Source organism: Coturnix japonica, chromosome 1, assembly GCF_001577835.2.
Source record: "Coturnix japonica isolate 7356 chromosome 1, Coturnix japonica 2.1, whole genome shotgun sequence".
NCBI lineage: Eukaryota > Metazoa > Chordata > Aves > Galliformes > Phasianidae > Coturnix > Coturnix japonica.
This window is the reverse complement of record NC_029516.1, coordinates 60,279,157-60,304,491: the sequence shown is the minus strand read 5'-3', so window position 1 is coordinate 60,304,491 and position 25,335 is coordinate 60,279,157. Positions and strand designations below refer to the sequence as shown.

The window sequence follows — 25,335 nt, the reverse complement described above, 5'->3', positions numbered from 1 at the left end:
AAGCAGTATTGCTTTCCCACAGCCACTACAGTCTCACAGCAATAGAGAAAAATTAAAAACTTGCTGTTCTTTGCACCACTGTTGAGAGAAGGGTGACACTGGGCTGGGGATACCTCTGTTTTCAGGACCTCTTCATGTCCCCAGCAGAATTTAGGCTTTGCCTTCAGCCGCCAGCGCTCTGCCAGTAAGCTGAGCACAGAGTCAGCAGGGAGCTGAGCAGACAGAATCAGGCAATCAAAATACTCCTATATTTTCAAATCTAAAAATTACCCATTCAGTTTTTGAATTTTTTCTACCCCTGGGCACAGAATTGGAAACATGGAATTCATGCTTCCCCCTCCCAACACCCCTTCCTCTTACTCTGAAAATGTACGCATATATATCATAATGTTACACATGAATTTTCAATAAGAAGAGACATGTTTTAAATATATCATTAACAACAGAAGCTGACCTCTTTGCCATGTAGGTTCTCCCTTCAGCCCTTTCGCATCTGACAAAAAAATCCCCATGAATCTAGATCAAACCAGTTTTGCGATCCTGCTACCAGCTGTATCATTGTGCAGGTCTAGACCTTGTGCATACACATAACAGCCCAAAATACAACAGGGAGCCTGCAGCGTCACAAGCCTTTGCAGAAGTCCCTACATCTCCCACTATATAAAAAGAAAGTGAAAAGAAAAAAAAAAAAGTAAAATGTAATAACAAAAACACAAACGAAAGAAGGGTGCAGACTCTTCAGCAGGATCTGTCGTGATAGAAGGGGAATCGGTTTCAAACTGTAAGAGGATTTAGACTGGATATAAGGAAGAAGTTTTTAATGATGGCAGTCATAAAGCACTGGCACAGGTTGCCCAGAGAGGTGGTGGAAGCTCTGTCCCTGGAGACACTCAAGGTCAGACTGGACCAGGCTCTGAGCAACCTGATTGAGCTGTAGGTGTCCCTGTTCACTGCAGGGGAGCTGGACTAAATGGCCTTTAAGGGTTCCTTTGAACTCAAACAATTCTCTGATCCTTTGAAATACAATAACAACCTCTAGATCTATTATAAAAATACAAGTTTTCCTACATAGTTGGCCACCCCTCCATTTTGTAGGGGAAGTCAGATATAAAAGCAAAACAAAACAAAACAGCAACAACAACAAAAAACATCACTAACAAGACACATTAATTGCTGTTACACTGCAAGTTGTTCCCTCTGTGTAAGTCAAATGCTGAAATCCCAGTGGTGATTTTTGACTGAAAAAAATGACCTCAGGATTTAACCCCCTGCCACTTTTACATACAGCTGTATATGCAAGTTGAGTAAGCACAGTCTCATTTTACTCGAAGAAAATAATTGAATTAAAATCTTAACTGTTGGTAAATTGATGTCCATTAATTCTTACCCTCAAGATGGCAATTCTATTCTTTGCAGAACAAAGGAGTCACAGAGTGAGGTAAAACTTCAGCATCACAGAAAACACAAGCACAATAAGGAGCAGCAGCATCTCTTGGTAAATACTTCACAAAAGATTCACTAGTATCACTTTCGAAAGTATATTAAAAATATATTAATTTGCCTAGATATCAACTTCATCATCATTGCCCAGGAAAAATCCAAAACCTACAAGGAAAGGCCTTCTGAGGTAATCGAAAGTTAAAGAGATGAAACATAATTAAAAAGAAGAAAAGGAAAAAGAATTGTTGCATTTGTTCTCCTTAGTTATATTAGGAATAAAAACAAAACTAATGTAATAAGGTATCCCAGCAGTTCAAATCTTCTAATTTATGTAGAATGGATTATTACTTAGACAATCTGACCCTGGGCAAAACTTCCTCAGTTGAGAAGATTTACAATCTAATTATGCAGGAAGTTCTGCTGAGACAGTTTGGGTGCAGTGGTCTTCTATTACATTAAGCTTAGCTAAAATTGCTGCTTCTTCGCTTGCTTGGTGTTCCAAGTACTCATATGAAAACAGAAAATCTTTCATTCGCATCCTTTATTTCCCTTTAGTTTTTCTCACCATTACTGCACGCAGAAACACTCATTCTCAATCGCAAACAGCAGCGATGGGATTACGCTGTTAACAGCAAGCTACGAGTTGCCTTTCAGGCTTTTGCTTTGGCCCCCATTCAGTGAACTGACTTTAAAAAGGACCATCAAAGCGCTTTTCATAATTTTTACAATGATAGTTGCTGGGTTATTTCTCCCCTCCCTCACCGCAAATGCCCCTCTAGAAAGCCTGAAGCTGAAATCTGTTCCTGTACTCTTTCATCCTGCGCACACAAAACTAGTTTATTTTTGTAGGGTGGCTCAGAGATGTTTTGCTCCCGTCTCAGACACCTGAATATTTTTAGCGATTTCATTAGATCAAAAAAAGATCTCTCAACACATACAAAATCAGTCAGAGATTTATAAGCCCACAGAGGAGAAGATGGGAAACTTGAGTCTAACAGATAATCCAAAGTGTCTTTTTCCCTAGATATATTACAGTGCACCGATACAGCTGGATATATAGACAAGTCCTATTTTAACATAGCTGGAGAAATTGGTGCTTTTTTTTCTTTATAGTAAGTGTTTTGATTTCAAAAGGTCAACGGATCATGTCACGGCCTTCAGTCTTGGTAATTATCATGTGTAGTAATGCACATTTTTATCTACAGGTGGCAGACCTTTTAAAATCATCTTCAATCAAATTTATTATAAATTTTTTGTTGATAACCCCACCCACATCAAAAAGTAAGGATCTTCTGCTTGATGTTCTAATTAATGCCATTCGGTTTAGTGGACAGATTTGTCAACAAAGCGGCTCATTCTCAAAGGCTGCTGACCCCTTCTCAGAATGAAAGCCTTAAAAAAAACACAGTCATTTGCCCAGTACATGGAGAGCTTACATTATTTAAAATCGTTCAGCAACTCAGCAAAGAATTACTCTTTTTTTCCTCTCAAGTAGAAGTTTCACTTCCTCGATTATTAAGCACTGGTTGGTAAATTAGTGATTTCTTCTTTGATAAGATTACTTAGAAGAGGAAGAAATACATGAATGTCATATCTTACTTCTGACAATTAGAAAAGAGAAAAGTGAATCACAAAACTTTTCAATGTTAAATCACTCATTTTGAAGTGCTGTAACTTGGATTGTCATCTCATGTACATTCCTATGACCTCACTACAAAGCATAAAACCACTGATTTACACCAGAATACTATCCCTTATTCTCACACACCCACATTTGGAGTTAATTATAAATTTTGTCCCAACAAGAACCATGGAACAGCCCTCTGCATGTGGACAAATTATACTATGTGACTATCTGACTATGACAGCAACCTGATAGACAAGACAAAGCCTAACCCTAGGACAATCTCATCGCACTTAGAAGCATTTCACAAGTTCCACTCTTCCTGACAGCAAGATAAAGAACATTAAAACGAAACTAAAACATAACTTAAGGAAGTGCTTGACCATCAACCTGTAATTTTGCAAATATTTACTATTCATGGTAGCCAGGTTAAGCATAGACTACTGCAGGATCGAGGTGATGCTCTAACTGTGGAATTACCTGAGATGAGGCTCCCGTCAGGCCAACAGTAACATTCAACCAAATTCTCTTCCACCCACTCTCCCTAAGTGCAAGGTATGTCATTTTATAAAGTGTTTCTAAGAAATATAGTGCTTATATTTCTACTTAGACATCAATACTGATTTTATATATATTTGTATGTGCATATACATGCATATACAGAAGTTTACAATAATTTAGGGATTCTTTTTTTTTTTTTTAATCTCACCAGGAAATTGTTAAATTGTACTCACCCCCTCTAAATCTTTCAAAATTGTATTTTGGGAGGTTTTGAATACGTTGAAATAGAATGACAGTGCTGCTTGAACAGTACAGATAAACTTTAAGCATCTACACTTGAATTACACATCATGGGGAACAGCCTTTTTTCATTTACAGATATGCCCACTCCTCCCCCTTCTCCCCAGTCCGAAAGAGTGGGTGAGGAAGACTGTGTACACTAATGTCTTTTGTGGTAACCTAGTAACCTTCTTTTTTCTCCCACAAGCTCTTCCTTCACACCCCACCCTTCCATATTGCTCCAGAGTAATTGCAGTGTGTCTCCATAGAGTTTTGTTTTCCTACCTGATGCAGAGGAGTTGAGGTTATTTTCAGCCTTCGGAAGCTTATAAACAGGATCAAACAGGAACCCGGTCATCAGCAAGAGGAAGGCTAGAAAAATAAAAGCAAATGCGTATCAACAATTTTATTTTAAAAAGAGAATGCATCCAAAACATGAAACAAAAGCCTGGGCTGTGCTAGACTTCCCCCTCCTCATTCCTTTTTGTTTAGTTTGTGAACTCTTTTTTGCAGAACAGAGACTGGTGTAAATTAATGTGTGACCCAAAATATATCACACGTAAAAGCTGCCATAGAAATATGTAATAGCAAAAGAGGAGGAAAAAAAAAGAAAACTAGACATTATTAGAACTCAAGCCGCACCTCTTCTCATGATAAATCAATATGAAGCTCAAACTAGGAGGAAGACAGAACTACATATTCCTGTTCTTCTGGAGAGTTTGAACACCAAACCAACACTTGCTGATTCTGTTTTTATATCACCAGTATAAGATGCCTGCATGATTAGACTGTTTTGCATGGTTAGTGGTGCAAGGATGAGACTGGGAGCACGAAGTCCTCTGCATTTGCCTTTACTTTGAGCTGTCACTCAATGGCTAGGAGGGTTATTCACACACAGTGGGACTCTGAGTCACACTTGAGTTTCCTGAGATGATACCCAAGTGTGACTGAAAGCCCAACACTTCAACCACTAAAGCTGGGCAGTGTGACATCCCAATCCCCACCTCATCCCCTGCAGCTGATGAATAAAGTTAAAAAAGAAAAAAAAGGAAACATCCAGAAACCCTCAACCAAATTGTAAAGTCAGTACCCTCCATATCTAAACCCAAGCACTTTCTCTATTGGTTTAAGTGCATGTAATTGCTTTGCCAGCCCTACAGCTCTGACAGCACCCAGGGAGCAGAAGAGGCACCAAGGGTAGGCTGGTGGAATAGGTTTAAAAGATGCCCATTCCTTGTTCAGTGCTGACTTCTTCATGCAAGAAGAATTTCTATAGACAAACCTACATTTCCTATTTTGTTTATGAGCAGTCAGATGAGGAAAACAAAAATGTTTTCTCAATGTTTTGCACACAAGCTTCCTCAAACATGAATCCTGCTCTTGTAAAGATAAGTATCTCGATGGGCTTTTCAAATTACTTATGTTTAAGAAGAGAGAGAGAGAGAAAAAAAAAAAAAATCAGTCTTCAGTGAAGATACATCAGCAAAATTTTCTTTAATAATAAATATAATTTAAAAAACAATCAAACCAACAAAGATCTGTGAGACCTACCAGACAGTAGGCCCTACCAGCACTGCAAAGTACCACAAGTAGACCAAGGCACCTAAGCATGCGTAGATATGACAAAAAACAAGCAGAAATAACAACCGCCACCACTTTAACTGGAAAAATAGTGATCATGTCCTGAACTAGAATTTCAGCTAGAACCAGGTTAATTTATAACAGTGTGGGTCCCCCGCTTCTTTCCACACAATGCACTTAAGAATATTCTACTTGTTAATTTTATCTATGTAAATATTTCTAGTTTTGTCAAAAACCCATACTTCAAAGGGGTTATTTTATGACTGTTCAAAAAGAGAAAGTAAAACTGAGGCTAATGATAGGCTGTGAGCCTTGATGTATAGACAAAGAGCTTTTACAGGAGCAGAGCTGGGGATATCTGTATAGGAAAGAATCCTTTGTGGGGGGAAAAAGCCCCACAGACTTGGAATAAGCCAATTTAAGTAATAATAAAAATCTGTTCATAAAGGTAAAAATGCCATCTAATTATAGCAGCTTATTAACAAGAAGATGATGTGGCCCCCAAATTCTTACAGAGACTTCAGAAACCTTGGCTGTTGATTATGGTTCTGAGCGGAGTGACAGAACCAGCCAAAAGAGGATCTGTCACCTTGTTGAGAAACCTGTATCTCACTCTGCAGTTAATTTTCATTTCACCATAACTGAGGTTTCCATAGGATGTACCCAAGAAGATTTATAATTCCAACCATTCCTTTGACTTTCTCTCTGTTTCCATAACATGTCTGACTGTACTTCTGTTTAATGCAACATGGTCTGGGACCATTATTTGGGATGACTGCAAGAGCAGAATTGCAGAAAGTGGCAAGAGTTCTGTGCATAGGAGTTAAATGCATGAAGAAACACAGACAGGAGACACAAGAACTTTCCTGGTACAAGAGGAAATTGTTGGCATGAGGAAGATGAGAACAGAAGCACACATTCTCAACAAAGTCTTCTATCATGGTTTTATAGTGTACTGCATTATATATACTGTGGATAGGGAGCTAGGAGATATGGTTTAGTGGTTTTCTGTAGGTATGGTAGAGGGAGAACAGTTGGACTAGATGATCTTGTAGGTCCTTTCCAACCTTGTGATTCTATGATTCTATGATTCTGTGATTCTACTCTGTAATAAATCCTATACCACGTTTTATTATCTATATTAAGTATTATTCATTTATATATGTATATATATGTATATATATAAAACAACTATTCCTGAATATGGATAGTGATGAAAACAAAAGACTTGACGCAGCCTTCAATGCTTGTGCCTCCAAGCCCAGCCTCCAGAGATGCAGTTGACAGGTTTCTGTGTCCACCTCTTTGCAGCTTTACTGAGGCCATCAGGAAGATGCCACTCAAGAACAAATGTTGTGGTGGCTTTTCTGCAATTATGACCTTAGCTTGTGATAGGTCTTTAGGAAGCAAACAGAGCAAAGCCTCTGATCTGCCCTTCTCCCATCACAGGATAACAGGAGGTGCTTCCGAAAGCAGGAGCTGGAGGCAGGCAGTCCCACACTGATAACGGGTGGGATCTCACCTTATGCACTGTAACCTCATCTGCATACTCAGCCCCGTTATCTCATCATCTAACAGAGAACTTCAGAAATAAAATACTGCCATCACAGACATCTTCTGGATATTACACAAGGGTAAAAAACCAAATGCCCAGCTCGTCACACAAAAGCACAGAAAACACAACCATTTACAGTTACTGTAACTCACATCTCTCCATGTTTCACCTCTGGGGTGGATAAACCTGCTTCCAGTTACACACATTGTAGCGCGCTATAGAGAGCAGAACAAGAGAAACACAGAGGTTTTAGCACATACTTTCATTTTCACATGAACTTCCTGAGGCTTATGGCAGAGAGTTTTGAAAATCTTCAAGTCCAAAGTCTGCTCATTAAGGTTGAAGTCAGTTAGGGGAGAAGCACAAGACTTTTGCTACAGCTCCTGAGCAACCATCTGGCAAATGAGGCCTTCAGTGTCTTGACTTATAATCTGGCAAATTCTGGTGATGCAAATGTGGAAGAATCACAGGTTGGCCTCAGTCACTGTACCTACTCCAAACCCAGATGGTCAAAACTGGTTTAAACAGAATGAGTTTGGGGGTTGTTTTGTGTCTGGGTGTGTTGGTGGTAGTTTACTTTTTCCTTGGTATTGTTATTATTTTTCTTAAGTCACATTTCTGCTAGAAAAATACCATCAGCAGGCTTGTGCAACATTACCTCCTCAGTACCTACTACCTGTTACTACCTGGTCGTATAGCTGAGGAATAAGAGGGGTGTTGTTGGTTGTTTTTTTTTTAATCTATTTGCCAACCAGAGTAATTTATCCCCTATTAGATAAAGTATAATAGACTATACCGAAAGGGTCACTGGCCTTCCATTTAATGATATTGCCGGCACCAATCTACATTTTCCCGACAGTGTCCCTCAACACGGAATAAATGGCTGATCTCTTCACAATAACAGCTGATTTCTATTTATTAAGCTAAAAAGGTCACCATTTTCTACGGCTGGGCCGCCCTGCACTATTGATAATTTTATGCATAAACAAATGGCAAATTTGTGCCACATAAATATGCATTAGCAATTACTTTTTCCTCGGGCAACGCTCGCCGCATGCAAATGTGTCCCTCACAGGGCCTGGTGGCTTTTGTTTTAGCTCTTGAAAAGCTAAACAAAAGAGCACAATAAACAGTTTAAAAATTGCCAATCAATAGGAGACGTAAATGCAAAGGTAAATGGCAAGAAACTTGCCCAAACAAATGAAACTCGATTACAAAAAAAAAAACAAAAACCAAAAAGGCAAAAAAGAACAAATCATAGAAGGGGGAAAAAACACAGTAGAAAGAGCTACTATGTTCCTGACACACTCATGTCTCCAACTCCACATTTAATCTCTTTTCTTTTTGCTCTAGAGATGGGTGAGATACTCTTTGCTCTGCAACAGTCAGACTGGTCCTAACGGAGACACCAGATGGGCCTGCATACAATGTAGGCACAGGCCAAGCAAGCTTTAGGCAGCACACATCCAAAGGAAGGAAGCAAATGAAATAGCGAATCAGAGGAAAGTCCAAGGAGACCTTTGGTTTCACTTCCTGTGATTGCAAATTTCCACAGATGATTTTTTAAAAGCTACACATGAAGGAATCACCAAGAAAACATATCCTGTAATTGACTGATTCGTGATTCTTCTAACTGGAAGCGCCCTGAAAATACCGAATTATCAGTGCCTACACACAGTTGTCTGTAGTAGCAGCCTAATTAATGTTGTCACTTGAGAAAGTTGAACTACATATAATTTTCTTTACCCTTAGGACAGAAAGCTTGATTTTCCCTTGTCTTATTGTTGGACTACTCATTTCAGACAGCAAACCACGGTTGCATATAAGATGCAGGATAATGGAAAAATCAGACCCAGGCACTAAATTGGTATGAACGTGGAAACCAAAACCGACAATTTTAGGAGAACTGATGATTGCTTTGAATTTTCCCCTTCAACAGAGAATCTTTGGTGCTTCAGAGAACCAAATGTGACACATACCGTGATTATTATCGTTTGTAGACAGGCTATTACACGAGGACAAAGAAACCAGTTCAGTAATCCAGTAACAACACATCGTATGACAACATACACTAAGGACAGCTGCTTGACCCACTGAAGCGACCAGATTTCTTTTTACATCGCTTTCTGAGGCAGCAACTCTGCTTTTCACAGCTAGGGTTGGGAAATGAAGGGATACATGAAATACAGTAAATAAAGTTGTACCTCATCCTATAAACATTTATGACAAACTTAAAACACATGAGTTTATCTCTTAGCAAGAACTAATCATTTCAACAGCAATTGAAGAGATTAATCGTATGCTTCAAGTGGTTTGTCAGTAAGGGCCATAATACAACAGGTAATCCACATATAAACATCCTCAGTGTGTTAGAGTCCACTGCTTTTAATACATATTGCAATGAAGGGGAATGTTAGTGTTGACGTAAAAATTCAGCAGCACTCTTAAATTTTTCCCAATCATTTCCACAGAACAAAAAGTTCTGTGAAATCAGCTCTATGACATATGCTAATCAATTAACTGATAAGCGTATTTTTTCCAATTAGCTGAGATAACTTGTTGCTTTTCATTCTCCTTGTTTTGAGGCTCACACAGTTTTACAACGACTCTTTAGACCAGAATTTTTGATTCTGATAGAAACCAATGGCAGTCATAGCAACAATAGTACCAGTAATTGGTTTTAACCATGCTCATTCCAAGAGCTCTCCTGCAAATGGTCAAGTATGGGTGAAGCTGCATCAAGCACAGGATGAAATATGCCCTCACAAAGCAAAACGTCCTCATTTTAGGCTTTTAGCCAACAGCACTCCCACATCAATAACAACCTTCAGCCACAAAACTGTACATTTCAGTTTCTCTAAATTATGACTGATAATTATGTACAACAAGGTAAACTGTGAGATATATAGAATACCCATGCCATCAACCCCTTTCTGTTTTTGTTTTTTTTTTCTATTAGCATACAGAGGAAGTGGATATTGATAGCACCTCCCACTTTCAGGTAAGCAAAAGTAGATTTCCAACAGCTACATGCCCTTAAGAGATAGCATCCTTAGTTAAGTCACAGCTGCTCTCAGCAACCAGCCTTGGAGCTGCTGGGTAGCTTCTACTTAAACATATCCATGCAGTCAAGGGATATCCACCTGACCATGTACACACTGCAAATATTAAAGACTTCAGAAATAACACACTGCAGAAATTTGCATAGCTTTTTGTAAACTTAGATGTGATTGAAAGACCCACAATTATATACAGCGATCTCCTAAGGTCGACAACAGAGTAAAAAAAGGCATGAGCTGATATGCAAAAGCAAGATCAAATAAATTGTTTAAATGTCACTGCAAAGGTAGTTCTCACGAATGTCTCTGTGGCCAGTCTGTTGCCATTAACACAGTTAGAAAATCTGTAATAGGAAGAAAATTATTACTACATAAAATATTACTGCATAGAGATGCTGCTACAGAATTGAAATGAAAAGATGTAGCTCAATCTGTTAATGCCCGTCCCACATGTGTGAATATGATGAATAGCAGACAATGAAGTGACTGTTAAATCTTTGTTAACAAGTGTATTTAAAATAGTATAGATGGATCTTTCTGTATTGGACCATATCTTGCATTCTGATGTTAATCCCCAAGCCCACTATTATCAACACAAAATGTGTAGAATGCATATGGAGAAATGGCCATTTTCTCTAACACGGGAAGCACGTAGAGCTCAAAAGGATAAGGTGGGAACAGAGAAGTTACTTTGTCAAATTCAAGCCCTCTCTCTCTATCCCCCCTAGTGAGCTCAGCTTCTACTCTTCTAATCCCCATTTTCAATAAAATAAAAAAATAAAAATAAAAAAAAGCCAAAAATAAGAATTGTCCATAATATCTAAATTGTCTCATTAAAAGAAAAAACAAAGAAGAAGAAGAAGAAGAAGAAAAAGAAAGAAGCACTCATAAAACTGCAATCTTCGTAGAAGCATGCTTTTAATATCAGGGATTTCATTTTTTCTCTCTGCTTTGTTTACAGCTTTCCAGGAAAGCTTTAAAACTAAAACTTTCTGATAAAAGTATCCCATTTCTTACGTGACTCAAAATGCAAGAGTAATTTTCTTTAAGAACCTTAACGCTAAACTGAGCTGTCATTGATAGTGTCTTGGAACTCAATTTGTATAGTTTTAAATGCTATGCCCTCGAGAATAGGCAGCTGGACAATAATGCCCTGATGGCACATCAGTTTGATAGGCTCAGTTATTCCATGATGCAATAGATAGCATATATTATTATATAATTACATATGTGCACACCTGCTGACCTATAAGGCCTCTCAACACACAAGTTCTAGGCATTACTGATTAATCTCACCTTTTCTTTCCCCCAGACTCAGTACTAACAAGCTGTGTTCTTCTAACAGATATTCACCCCTCCTCTTCGATTCTCTATTCATTTCCCTTCATTTGATTGCTTTCAGTTGTTTTGAATTGAGAGCCATCAAAAACTGTCAGCAAGAATTTAACACGAATTAGTATCAGAAAATTAGTGTTTTTCTTAATTAACAAAAATATGATGTTTTTGTTCTCGCCATCTCCTCCTTCCTCTCCCCCTCATCAACAATAACCAAAACCAAAACTCGTCTCTGCAGTCAATCTAGCATCTGAAAAGCAAGCTGGATTTCTCTCTCCTGCATTTTCACTACCAGTAATAACTGCATGATTAAGACTCAGCTGACAGTTCTGCTGGCACAGAAGCTGAGAAAAATCCAGCACACTCCTCCAGTAGCTGAGTTGGTCCTCGAGCATGGTGGGGAAGGAACAGCTGGGGAAGGACAGCTTTCACAAGGAGGGATAGCATATCTAATCTGAACTCCTCAGTAAGAAATGCTCCCTATCAAAGCTACAAAAGTACCCATCATGGGCAACTACTGACTCTCGGCAGAAAACAGATTTAAGTATTCTACTGAAAATAGTAAGAAAAATTCTGAAGCTTTCCATATGAACCCAGCAGAATTGACCAAATGTATCCATCTGTTCGCTTGCATATAAGCAATATGTATGCTGCCAGTATTGGACCTCTTCTAGGGCAAGGCCCTGGGACTTAAATTACATCTGCCACTTCCCCAGTTTACAGCAGCCTCATCAGCAAAGCATGAATTTTTTTTAAAGCCTCAAAATAGCATCCTGAGGAAACATAAGAAAATGACTATTTCTACATTTCCTCCCTTTTCTACCTGATGACTTTGCCTCAGTACCTAATATTAATATCAAATGTGATGTTCTGAGCTGAGAAACATGGAAGCACTTCAAGAAAGCCTTTTAGTGTCTCATTTCCATCTCCTTAGCTCAGAAGGGACTATTTCATAAGCAAATTTGAACACCTTCTAGCAACTCAAGATGAGAGTGTCCAGAATCAAATTAGTTACCTCGCCTCTATTAAAGCCGGTGAAGAAGCAAATCCTCATTCTATCTCACAGTATATAATCACCAATGCAACAGACTGACTAGAACCTCCAAATATGGCTGTATCGCACACCCTCAAAAAATGAATTATAGGAGTTTAATATGAATTATTTTGAAAACTGATACCGCTGATAATGTTTCTACATTTTGGCGTATTTCAGAAGCAACCATGAAAATCTGCTTCCTTGAATGCAAAACAGCATTTCTTACTTTAGCAACTGTGGTGCATGCAGCCCATCAGCACAACTAGCTCCACAGTACAAAATAAAGTAAAATCTGGAGTAATTAATTATGTCTCTATGATTGTCCTCACTGTAAAAGCCTTGTAATGTGGCTTGAATTTCTCCCCAAATACCTGTTCTAAGTATCAGCAGGAAGCACATTGCTACTTGGTCAAAGTTTCACTATCATTCCAACCGAAATGCCCCACTCCTAACTGGGGATAGCCTAATAAAATACATATTTTATAAATACTAAATGTAGCGGCTAATATCACAACAGTGAGTATTCAAATTAAAAATGTGAACTCCTGAGGCTAAATGCAGTACCATTTATGACCTTAGACACGTGCCTTTTCCTAGGTTGCCCTGGCTGTCAAGTGATGTAGTTTACACCACTGTTTACAGCACCGTTGTCCTTGAAACTTATCTCAGGAATATAACACTTTTAAGACTTGCCCTCTGTTGTCGCCCACATGGATGCTTTGTAATTCTGAGGAAGACAAGGCTCTCAATTTGCACATCTGCAGAAAAGATCTGAAAGTCAGCATTAACAGAGGCATGAGCCTGTTACACTGGGTATCCATTCCTGCCACGCCAGCCAACTTGCTTCACCCCAAAGGCTTCACAAGCCTTTCCTCCAAATGCTCTTTCCAGCAAGCTCCCAGATGTTAGCACTGGAGCAGCACTAGGAAGAGGGAAACTTCATGCCTCACTGCTTGGTTCCAAATAGTAAAGACAGATGAAGCAATCTGACTTGATGGAAAGACCTAAAGCTCACAGACACACAAAAGAAAGAAAAAAAACAACACTGAGAAAAAGGGAGCAATGTGGTCAGCTGGGGCTGAGAAGCAAACACAGGTGAAGAATAAAGGTAATTCAGTGTGTGCAGCAGAATGGGTCAACACTGCCAGGGTACAATACTGCCAGAGCTTGAGGTAAATGCTGGGTTGGGCCAGCACAATCCATTTTCTGTTGGGCAAAACTACTATCAGAAGCATCTCTTGGTTGCTGATCCTTGCAGCAGAAACAGCCTACTAGAAGCAATTGCTCCACCAGCTCAAGTGGCAGAGCTCTCTATTGAGTATCTTTAAGTAACAACTATGTGATGACCTCAGTCAGGGGAAAGGGCAATGGAGCTTCAATATTCTTATTTCCCAGTTCTACATTACAAAAAATATTCTTGGTTGTTGTTGAATAAAAAAGGCTGAATAAAAGTGAGCATTCAACAGTTGCAAAATGCTGGACTTAGGATTGTACAGTCATTCCTAATTTACTCATAAAAAGCATGAGCTTTCAGTCTTTGTGCATAAGCATCGCAATACTCTCTAATTACACAATCACATTCCAAGTTTTTTCTAGAAGGATATCACCCAAGAAGAGCCAGCTCTAGGAATGAACATGAGTTGAATACTTAGAGTTGCCTGCTGGGCCATTAATTTTAGGTACAGGAATGTGAGAATTGAAGAAAGCAGAGATTCACAAGCTAAATAAGGACGATTTTGCAGGAACCCAAAACCTTTGCAGGAAGCCTTTAGTCATACATGTCCCACTGTCTGACCTAATGCACCTGAACATATACTTGTAGATGTCATTTTCTGCAGTGAATTGATGCTACCTTTTCAGACAGTTAACAGTGAAGTGAAAATAACACTTCAAAAATTCAGATCTGGCCCAGATGAGGTTAGTTTCCCCTTTACATCCAATAGAGGTAGAGTGACAGGGTGAATTCTAGTCAAGCAAAACTGTTTCCTCTATACACGGACAGAACAGAGGCCTAGAATCACACAATATCCCATGCAGGCGGGGACACACAGAGATCACCAAATCCACCTCCTGGCTGCTCATTGGACCACCAAAAATTCAAACCTGATGTCTGAGTCTGATGTCCAAACGCTCCTTGAACTCCAGCAGCTTGGGGCTGTGCCCACCGCCCTGTGGTGCAGACCCTGTCCCTGACCCCCAGCTGTCCCTCCCCTGGCACAGCTCCATGCCGTTCCCTTGGGCCCTGTCACTATCACACAGAGCAGAGCTCAGCGCCGCATGTTTGCTTCATGCACTTCTCGCTTCAGGTAGGAAGATTCAACCACCACTGCCATACCACAAACAGCTCCCTCTGTCATGGGCCAACATCATAAAATAGGAGACACTACTTTCAGAACAGTCCTCATAGATTAAGACAGATGGAAATGAACTGGATTGCTGCCGGGGTTTAGGTCCATTGTAGCCACCTACAAGGAACTTGTGCTAATTATGTTGTTTTTATTTTTATAACTTTCAATTTTTTTTTTCCTCCTATCTGTAAAATGGATCCACCAAGACAGATACTGTGAAAACCAATTAGTATCTATATAACATTCAGATAATACATTGATAAAAATCACAGAGAAGTACTTCAGGAAGTCAGCAATTTTCACATGTATTTATTATAAGCATTACATTACAGAATGGCTGTTTTGAAGATAGGGTTCGAATGTGAACAGAATGTGCCTGCCACAGGGCCACTTGAACAATAACGATTAAAACAATATTGAATATCTTCTTATGACAGCACCATCATTTCAGTGGTCTGGTATGTGATCATGTAATTAAAGACTATCGTAATGCATATGCACAAAGGGGCTGAATTAAGGTTGTGCAGGCAAATCTAATTCTGGCATTTCCCATGCTTTGAGTGCCTGACTTCACAATCTTAGTGTTCATTTAACAAACAGTTTCTGTATGTAATACCATACATTATACACACGTGTCAGTAACATCTTCCATATTGCTGCATACTCTGATTCTGAAGGGTATGTTTACACACATATGAGCAAACATACATACTGCTAAAACAGAATAATATGCAATCATGTTTCAACCATTTCACTCTTTTCCTAGTGCAAAATATTCTTGCCATTATACTTCCCACCATCCAGAATAAGCTGCAGAAGGGTGCCAGCAGTTAAAATGTTCTTTTAAGTACACAGAATATGTGTCAACACCTCCAGCTTCTTACCCACTGCTAAGAAACATTTTAAATAGCATCTACTGTGTATGAGCCATTTGTGGATTGGAGCACATGTGCACAAATATGTGGTGCTCCTCCCCTGGGCCCTGAACAGAGGCTCCCATCTTAGCAAGAGCCTGAGGGATGACCACTCCTTGTCATTTTAAGAAGGTGGGACTAGAGCATACACTGCTTTTGACTTTGTCCTAAACACATGTGCCGGAGATGACTCTGGCTTCTAGGGCTGTGATATAACACTTTCCATTGGCACCACGGAACTCTTAACTTGCTAACATGGCTCTCACTGGTTTAACCATGAGTATGAATAAAAATCCTTTGTTCTTCATGCTCTAGTTCAGTTTGTTTCATCCTTTGGAAAATACATTTTTATATTCCACTCCTGATTTCAAAAATTTTTCTGCCTATTGAGCAGAACCTTCATTCCAGCTCTTGCGGATCTTGCAGAAAGAACTAAATTAAGACATTTTGCCATACGTGCTCTGACAATGACTGTTTTGCCCACCAGGTGCTGGCCAGACACTAGCATGTACTTACTCAGTTATGGGATTTTCCATCTTTACATTTTATGTGCTCCTAATTCTCACAGCAGCGATTCTAAATGGGATCCTGGTGGCACGCACATTGTTTTGCCAGGAAAGCCCAGAGAAATATGCTTCAGTCTCAGTCGGGAGATTTATGCCAACTCAGTTAATACCTATCATTTATTCTCCAGTCACTGTCCATTGTTTTAAAACACTGTCACCCACTATGTAAATGCACCTTTAAACCAACAACAAAAAATAACACATACACACATACAAATAACACCAAACCCTACAACACCTGACCTTGAAAGCCAACTACACACACTGTGCAGTGTTACACTGTATATGCACTGGCAGACCACTCTCAACCATAGGTTCTCAGACACTTTCCCTACAGCCCTATGTTGCACAATGCATGGTTTGGTCAGACTTGAACATAGGTGCTCTGTGTGATAAAAACAGTACTTTTAGACCTTGCGAGGCAGGTGAGCATGGCCTCAGTGAGGAGAGGAAAAAAAAAAATCACACTGGTTTGTACGAATGACAGCCACAGTGAAGTCCAGGATTGAAATAATGGCAATTTCCTCAGGCTCAGATTAATAAAAACAATGCCAAATATTCCCAGAAACTAAAACCACCTTGAATCTAAGCTTCCTGTCTCACACAGTTAACAGTCTAGATCCTTTCCTCCTCCTCACACCAGTTCTCTCTCTCAATTTCATAGAATGCAACCTACAGTTGTCCTAGAATTTCAGAAAGTGATAATTTTCTGTAGAGGTAGTTTATCTGACATTGGGCTTATAGCATAGGAGGGCACTTGTAGCTTCTAATCATGCTCTCCATCTGTTCACCATAAGCAATGTTGATCTTCAAATTACACAACCTACACAATCCTGCAAGAGTCTTTTACTTTCCGGTAGGACAATCTGCTCCTTCCCTTTCCCCATTTATTGCAATCTGCAGGATCCTTGCACAGCCGCACATACTGAGAATGAGAACATACCAATCCACCCTAAATGACCTCGAAAGGCTGAATCAGTTAACAAAAATAGGCAGAAATTGCAGCATTCCAGTAGACTTTACCCATCACCACCTTGAAGTGATTTGGAAATTCCTCTTTTAAATACAAATCCCACATGAATTCTCTGATTCTCAGCAGTCTCAAAACAATGCCAAAAAGTTATCAGGCGTCTCTGCTGCTGTGGGGGAGGCCTACACTGTGCCTCTCTTCCCAATGCAGCCTGGTCCTGCTTCACATACATAGCTCAGCATCTCACCACCTGCAGAGATGATGTGCCAGTTCCCCACCAAAAACATGGAACTGAGGTTTTCCCTTCCCTGTTTATTAGTCTGTGTTGTTGTTACATATGAGCTTTGCCAGCTAAAGTGCCTGCAGATCCTCACAGATTACAACAGAATTGAGTTAGCATCAGATTTGCAAACAAGAAGCCATGTACAACATACACTTTATTATTTGTTATCTCATATACATAGATGCACCTTATGTATATGATCAAAGGTGACTAAACCACTCTAGTAACTGTACAAAGCAGTTCTAAAGGTATTTAAATCAGTATCAAGACTTTCAGTTCTTTGCACTTTGTATTTTCCTCACCCTTCCTATTTTTTTTTTTATTTTTATTTTTTTAGTGTCAGGTGGACTATAATTCATAAATACAGGGTCAGGGTGGATTTACTTTTTGGGGGTGACAGCACTGACAGCTCCTGTTGCCTTCAGAGGCAGAGAGATGCGTACATTACACTTGCAATCATAGTCTAAGCAGTAGTGTGCACAGTGCACTAATGGGAAAGAAGCAGAGGGTTGCAGTGAGCCTCAGCTACAATAGAATGGCTTCCAACACAGCAACCTTTTCAGTCCTTTTCCTGGAAAAAGTTGATTGTAATTTTAAGATTTTAAGAAAGAACAGACCCCAGCATGGAAAACACCTCCAAAAGGACTAGTCATATTTACAGTGTTAACTTGCAAGAGGCAGCACTGCTTTCTAGCACAGGCAACAGGAGGGCTGCTCACTCTGATGGCTTGCAAGCCTTTTGACATCTCTTTGCCTTCATACACACATTGCCATGGGTTTATTCTGATGTTTCACACTCAGTGATGCTGCTGACATCTTTGACTCCCTCTCAGCTCTTCAGGTGCACTCCAGACACACTAGGCAGTCTCATTTCTACCACCTGAATCAAGCAGAATCGTGCTACCAGGATACAAGCTCAGAAATAAGTATAAGAAGCTTGAATATATATGTGTGTATATACATACTCAGACACAAAATAGAAGCCAACAAAGGACATTCAGCATATCTTCAGCCACGCTGGAATGCCTCCATGTGCCAGGGAGGCTGGCAATATGACTAATGTCCCAGGTACAAAAGAACAAGGAGGTGAGTTCCAGTGTGTTTTCTAACTCAAGACCCTGGGGGAAAGGAATTAGTTCAAGGCTGGAACAAATCTCTGGAAATTAATGATAAATCAGACAGAAGGGTCAATGTACTATAAGGGACACATCTAAAGCCATTATTTTATAACAGCTGATGGCAATAGCTGCTCGGGAGGGAAAAAATAAAATGCTGATTTTACAGATATTCAGGGGGTGGGAATTAACACTCTAGGGAAAAATAGCAGAAAAGATGGCAGGATACAAAGGTGCACCAAGATTTATTGAAAACCAGAGGGGAAATGTAAGCTGAAGGAAATGAACATTCGGAGCACACCAAACAGACATTGCAAAGCATGCTAATTAGACAGAATACTGAAGTAGTTCCTCTCTTTAAAAAAGAAGAAGAAAAAGGGAAAAAGAAAAAGGAAAAAGGGTTAAAAAAAAAGGAGCTCCCCAAGAAAACTACAACTGTCATTGAAGTCAAGAGCAAGCAGCCCTGTGATCCCAATCACAGCTCAGTCGTGATGACTAGACTATTCCCTCCTGCCTTTTTCTGTTTCTGGGTACCACTGGCTAGGTAATAGCTAACTTAATATGTCTAGATTTATGATTAAAGAGTACTTAGAAAAGATTGATTTGCCCTGCCCGACAGCCAACATGAATAGCTTAGGAAAAAGAAGAAAAAAAAAAGGGGGAGAGGGGGAAATAAAGGGTTAGAAATCACACAGGCTTCACAAGACACAAAAAGGCACAAAAGTGCTGGCCCCAGTGGATTTTATTTGAAAAATAAGTCCACCCCCAAACTTCAGATTACATACCCCTTTGTACCTGAGGCAGGATAATAAAGTGCTACGCAGAGTGATACCAACACGAATCTTGCCTAAGAAATCCTTGAATGCATAAAGAAAGTGCCACATCCTCAAATGTCCTGCATCCTACGTACTTTAAATACATACATCAAAGCTAAGGAAACTTATGTGGAGAAGGTTAAAACGTTCAGATGGCACCATACACTATTATTTACTTGTCAAACACCACATTCACTCAAGAGAGCTCGCTTCCAGAGAAGTCAGATAACATTCAAGGTCTGGGCCTAGTTCATAACAAATGGTAGCTAAATGCAACAAGCCACTACATCACTAAGAATAAAAATCTCCTATTCAGCGCTAATCAAAATACATAAGAGGTACTAAAACTTGACACCTGGAAGAGGGATCAATACGTTCCCTGAATGCAGGCTCAAGAGCCCTCTCACTAGTAGTGCCAGTGTCCAAAATGTCTCCGGCCTTCCTCGCATGACAAGGGTTATGACAACACCCTGCTGGACTGCCATGCACCATCATTGACCAGAAATGAGGGGAAGATGTCAGGTGTTTGCTGCTAGCCTGTTGCCCCCAAATAAAATCTGGTTCCTCTGTTGACAGGAAGGTAAGCTCAGTCTCGCATTTACAGAGTGATTTTCAGTCTACTTGTGAGTAGAGTGCTGTGCTTGGCACTCTGCAGGGCCCTACCTATCATGTCTGCAGCCAGCCAGGGTTTCATCCTCAGCAGCTGTCAACTCAACGTTTTCAAGAGCAACAAATTCATTAAATGGTATAATTATGGCTGAAACTTTCCAAGATATCTCGGGCATTTAATCACACGGCTTGGATTCAAATTAACAGTCTTTAATACTCCAACCAGTCTTAAAATCCCAGACTATACATAGATAAATTTGTCAAATGCCGCAAATTATTCAGATTATTTAAAAAACTAAAAAATAAAAAAAAATAATTAAAAAAAAGTCTTGTCCTTAAATTACTCTTCTGCTTCCAAAATTCAGCTCCCATAGTAACAAAACTTCGAGTGAAAAGATTTCAGAGCAACAAAATTAAAACGAACGTATACGAGACCTGCTGAATCTATCCAAATTAAGCATCTGATTCTTTTCTCAACTGTGGAAGGTGACAGAATATAATGCTGATTTTTTGAGAGAAAGCTGATGTTAAAATGTAAACAATGTCTGGAATCAGTCATTGGTAAACAAAATCGAAACAAAACTCCCTGTAAAATCCAGCAATACTCATCAGTGCCTAACAGCAGAAATCACACAGACCACAAAGGGACATGACAATGCACCAGTCTCCTTAGTTGACCAAAAGCATAGAGCACCAGACAGCAGAAATTAGAATAAATTTATGATCGCTTCTTCAGATTCTCCTTCAAATGAAGCAAATCTCCAGTTCCTTGGGCCCTCTCTAACTTATAACATGGGAACTTCCCACAATCCTGCAGTATGCAACCCTACTTTCCAGTGTCCTGAGCACTGGACACTAAACTTATTAGTAGAAAAGCTGGTGGTAGCTCTAGCTCTCGCTTCTTATTCGCTCTTAAGCACAAGTAGAAGTCATTATGTAAAATTTTATATTTGGAAAGATTAAAAGATATCCAAAGCAAGTTGGGATACAACAAACTGGTAGCAGCCTGCAGCAGCTCAGGGGTGTGTGAAGTGCTAAGTAAATACATGATAGAGCTTAATGGGCAGAGTGAGGGTGAGACTGCTGACGGTACATGAAAAATTATCACAGAGCATTTGCAGTTTCTCTCATCATCATCATCAGTGTAGGGCACATGATATGTATGGGATTAAAAAGTGGTTTCTACCTCTCAGATTCTTCCCATCTCCTTTTCATTACTGTTGTCACAATTAATCGTATATAAACTACACAATTTACAGCAGACATCCTGATATCCCAGTGCTCCTCATGCAGGTTTCTCCCAGCGTAGAACTGGTTGTAGAACTTCATTGCTTTCCCTCCCCTTCTTCCTTGGGGAGCCTTCATCTTCAACTAAATTTTCAATAGAAGCCACCAGCTTTTCATTGCAATCTTATTATCAATTTGCACCTCAGCAAAGGAAGGCTAGAACTCTATTGTTTTGTTAATTGACAATTTGCATCTTTGAAAGGTGTTATGTATTTTCTTCTATTGGCAGGTTAGGACTAATTCTGTATATTAACATATATGTGGGTGTGGGTAAAAACATTTGCCTTTAGAACACAGCTCATTTAAAATGTGCTGCTTTATTATTTATTTCTGTTAAGTTCCTTTATTTTCTTGGGCAAATCTTGTTCAAAAGCTAGCAGGGATCATCCTGCCTAAAAAAGGCCTCAGAGGTCAATATTCCTTTTCCATTAAGTACTTAAATAAACTCCTAAAAGTTACCTGCAAAGTGTCATAAATGAAAATTTAGTTCTGCTTTCCTCTTACAAAGAATACAGACAAAGGAACTGGCAAAAGTTTATCTCCTCCTTTCAAAGGTAGCTGGGTAGTTGCAGATATCATCTTTATGTTGCCATTCTTTAAGAGAGATACTGTTTTAAAAGTAAGCACGCTTTTGAAGAGTACGTATGTAAAAATGACATAAAAAACTAAGCAAAAGGTTTCCAACAAGCTCTGCTGATCTGACTGCTCAGTGGCCTGACATGAATCTGGTTTTGCCATCTAATTGCAAAAACAGGTCAACACAACTATTATAAATCCATAATTATTGGAGATGCGAGATTTTCAAATTCCAAGTTATGAAGAGATGGCCAATGCTGTGAATAACAGGACAGGCCTCACCCCTGTCATTAAGGATACATGTAAGACCACAATATATCATTTTGGCAAGTAACAACTCAAAAACAGAACCTAGAGTTCTACTTTGCAATGCAGAATAAATATGCAGAATCCAAGCCACCAAACAAATAGGAACATCCTGAAAAAACAAAGTGTTCTGAACAATGATCGACTGACAAAGGCAAGCAGGAATTCCTGCTAGAATAACAGATAATCAACAAGACAAGCCTTCTAGTTGAGAGTGTAGTCTATCTAACTGCAAAAAATTGAAATCCAGTAACTATAGGAATACCGAGCGTTGAGAGAAAGTCTAAGTGCCTGTCTTATTATCACATTCACTTAGAGCTGGATGAGCAAAGTGAAAGAGAGGAGGGAAATAATCATAAAATTATGTACTGCCTTCACACACTTGCTAACGCCTCACTTCGCTAATTACGTAATGTCATATTATTTTCTTATTAAAGCGGTAACTTTACCAGCCAACCTACTATAAAAAAATAAAAAATAAAGAAAAGAAACCCAACAAAACAAATAAGATACGCCAACCCATGTTAAGATGAAGTATTGAAACAAATTGAACATTCTGACAATCAGATCTCTGGCCAAGCCACAGATCTCACAGAGTGAGATCAAAAGAGAAGATTTCATGAAATTTCCATTACTAGTCCTCGAGAGATGAATTCAAGCTTTGATGGCAAAAGTATCTCAAATAATAGGCTTCCATATAGTTTGAGTCTGAGAACAATCTAAAGCCCTGATCTGCTTTGACTGATTACAACCTGCAGAATCTAGACTGCTCTAAGCTAGTTCTGCTCCCAACTCTGATTTCCCAAGAAATCTGGAAAGCAGGTTAAGAGGAATTGGAACCCTGATAGTCTGTTAAAACCATATAAAGGAGCAGGAAAGCATTTTATTATCCACATTGGAAAATAGTTTTTAGTTTTAGAGAGTTCTCTCAGCAAGCTAAGACTTGTTATAACGCCCACCAGCTGCATGTTTGTGAAGATCAAGGACATTTATGCCTACCCTGCTAAAAGAAATGCACGCATGCAAACTAAATCATTCCAATTTACATATAAAAGTAAGCCCAAAAGTTAAAGGGCTGTGTAAATTTGAGCACTGGGTAGTTGTTTAGTGTTTTGTTCGAACTGCCTTGGTTCTGTTACATCACTGAAACAAAATTCAAAGTCTCATTATAGTCTTAAGTCAACCATCAGAAACAGTTTCTGAGACGGAGGTTGAAAGACCTGAAAACTGACTCCTTCACGAAATTTCTGAAACTTCCTGTTTTCAAATGATAGGAATGACAAAAGCAGTTTCCCGTATAATCCCTGGGCAAAAGCGCAAAGCCAAACACTAGATTTGGACCTGGACTCCACCACAGCATCAGGATTTGACACTCTCTTATTTTCTCAATTTCCAAATGAAGAAAGCTTAGAAAGCAATTAAATATTGAAATCTGCCTGAAACTGAAAGAAAGAAAGAAAGAAAGAAAGAAAGAAAGAAAGAAAGAAAGAAAGAAAGAAAGAAAGAAAGAAAGAAAGAAAGAAAGAAAGAAAGAAAGAGAAAAAGGGTATGTAGTGGAGGTCTTTAGCAGACAGGCCCAATCACATGGACAGTTCCAAACAAACCATCTTGACAAACCAATCAAGACCTCTGCAGCATTTGGTCAGCCCTCATTGGAAGCGCTGAACATTGTTAAAATGGAGGGACCTTTCTAAGTCAAATTGGCTGCACAGCCCTTTAAGATGGACAAGCAGCACAAGATACACACTAAACAGCCTGCAATTATGCATGGCCAATCTTATTACAATAAGACAGAACTGAGAATGTTGTGGCTTTGAGGCTGTGACACATGAATTAAAGAAACCCAAAAGCTTATTTTGCCAGATGTCCACCTTGATAATGAAAGTGTTTTCCTGTTTGAGGCCTGGATGATCAGGGATGGCTTTGCTTTGGGTTTGACCTAAATTTATCTAACTGTTGCATCAAACTTGAGAAGTTTCACATGCACGCGCTGAATTACCTCCCCTGTTCTCTGTGCTATAGCCTGACAAAAGAGAAAAAACTCAGCTGGAATCTGGCACTTCAGGCTGGTGCATTCCTACTCATGGACCATTGCAACAAAAGTTGTACCACTTTTTGCCACAGTTCTGTTGTAAGGATTCTACAATAAATACCTGATGTGCCACAACAACAAATGAATATAGCAGACAATGCTGTAAAGCATATAGATAACAGACTGTACTTATCCACAAAGACACAGTGGGCATAATTTTATAAGACAAGTCATGAAGTCTTTCAAATACCCCACAGATCATTCATAACTTCCAGTGGGCCACCCACGTATCTGAGAATACAATTTTTTGACTCAAAAGCTAAAGGGCGGGCAAGAAATAGAAAAAGAAAACACCAATCTAATCATAACCTGATGAGTACACCTCCCTCCTCCATCCTCTGTAAAAATTTCAGACATCTACCACTCTTCCTTTTTTCTTTTCCAGACTAACAGTTCAAGTGAATTTTCAATCCTCTGTAACATATTCCACAACCCATTCCATCCCAAGGACCCCAGACTTCTTGCATGGGCATGAAGCTGCTCAGCAGACATTTCCTGAGGACACAGACTCAGCAAACCTCATTTGGCCTGATGCAAATGGGAAGAGCTGGCCTGACCCACCAACTGGAAGAGTCTCTACAGTCTTCTGAAAGGTGATTTAAAATCACCTTAAGACTGATTTTAAATCATGCAACTTTGTTATTCAAATCACATTAATACAACAGCTCCATTCTACTACTTCTGGTCCTGGTCCAGGCCACAGAACCACCATCCATCTTGATGGTCGGTGGAATGAGACATTGTCAAGATCAGACAGAATGAGCTTAGAACAACAGTGGGACAATCAAGAGAATGGTGGGTTTGGTTATTTTTCCTATTAACATTTTGTTCTGTGAATAACTGAGTAAAATCTTACTCTGACTATATCCCCTGCTAGAAATATTAACTTTTGCTGGCTTCAAAATAGCTCGTCAAAGCCAGTGGAAGTGCCTGCCAGAAAATCACTTCCATCACTTCCTCTCAGAAGTGCATCAGTGTCCTCCTCATTTAGTTTTCAGCTATTTTAACGATATCCATGACCCATGTGTTTAAGTTAATTTTTTG

General features: G+C 39.4%; 1 protein-coding gene across 4 annotated transcripts in view; it reads right to left on the bottom strand.

Moving 5' to 3' along the window:
- Positions 1–25,335, bottom strand: part of SOX5 (SRY-box transcription factor 5) — a 628,709-nt gene that overhangs the window by 477,412 nt on the left and 125,962 nt on the right. For 3 of the 4 annotated variants that reach the window (XM_015868603.2, XM_015868595.2, XM_015868586.2), the window contains one exon: positions 4,130–4,216. The gene's annotated coding sequence lies outside the window, so the exon portion shown is untranslated. Of the gene's footprint in view, positions 1–4,129; positions 4,217–4,486; positions 4,615–25,335 lie in introns of those variants that run through there. The other variant, XM_015868610.2, reaches the window with a different exon arrangement.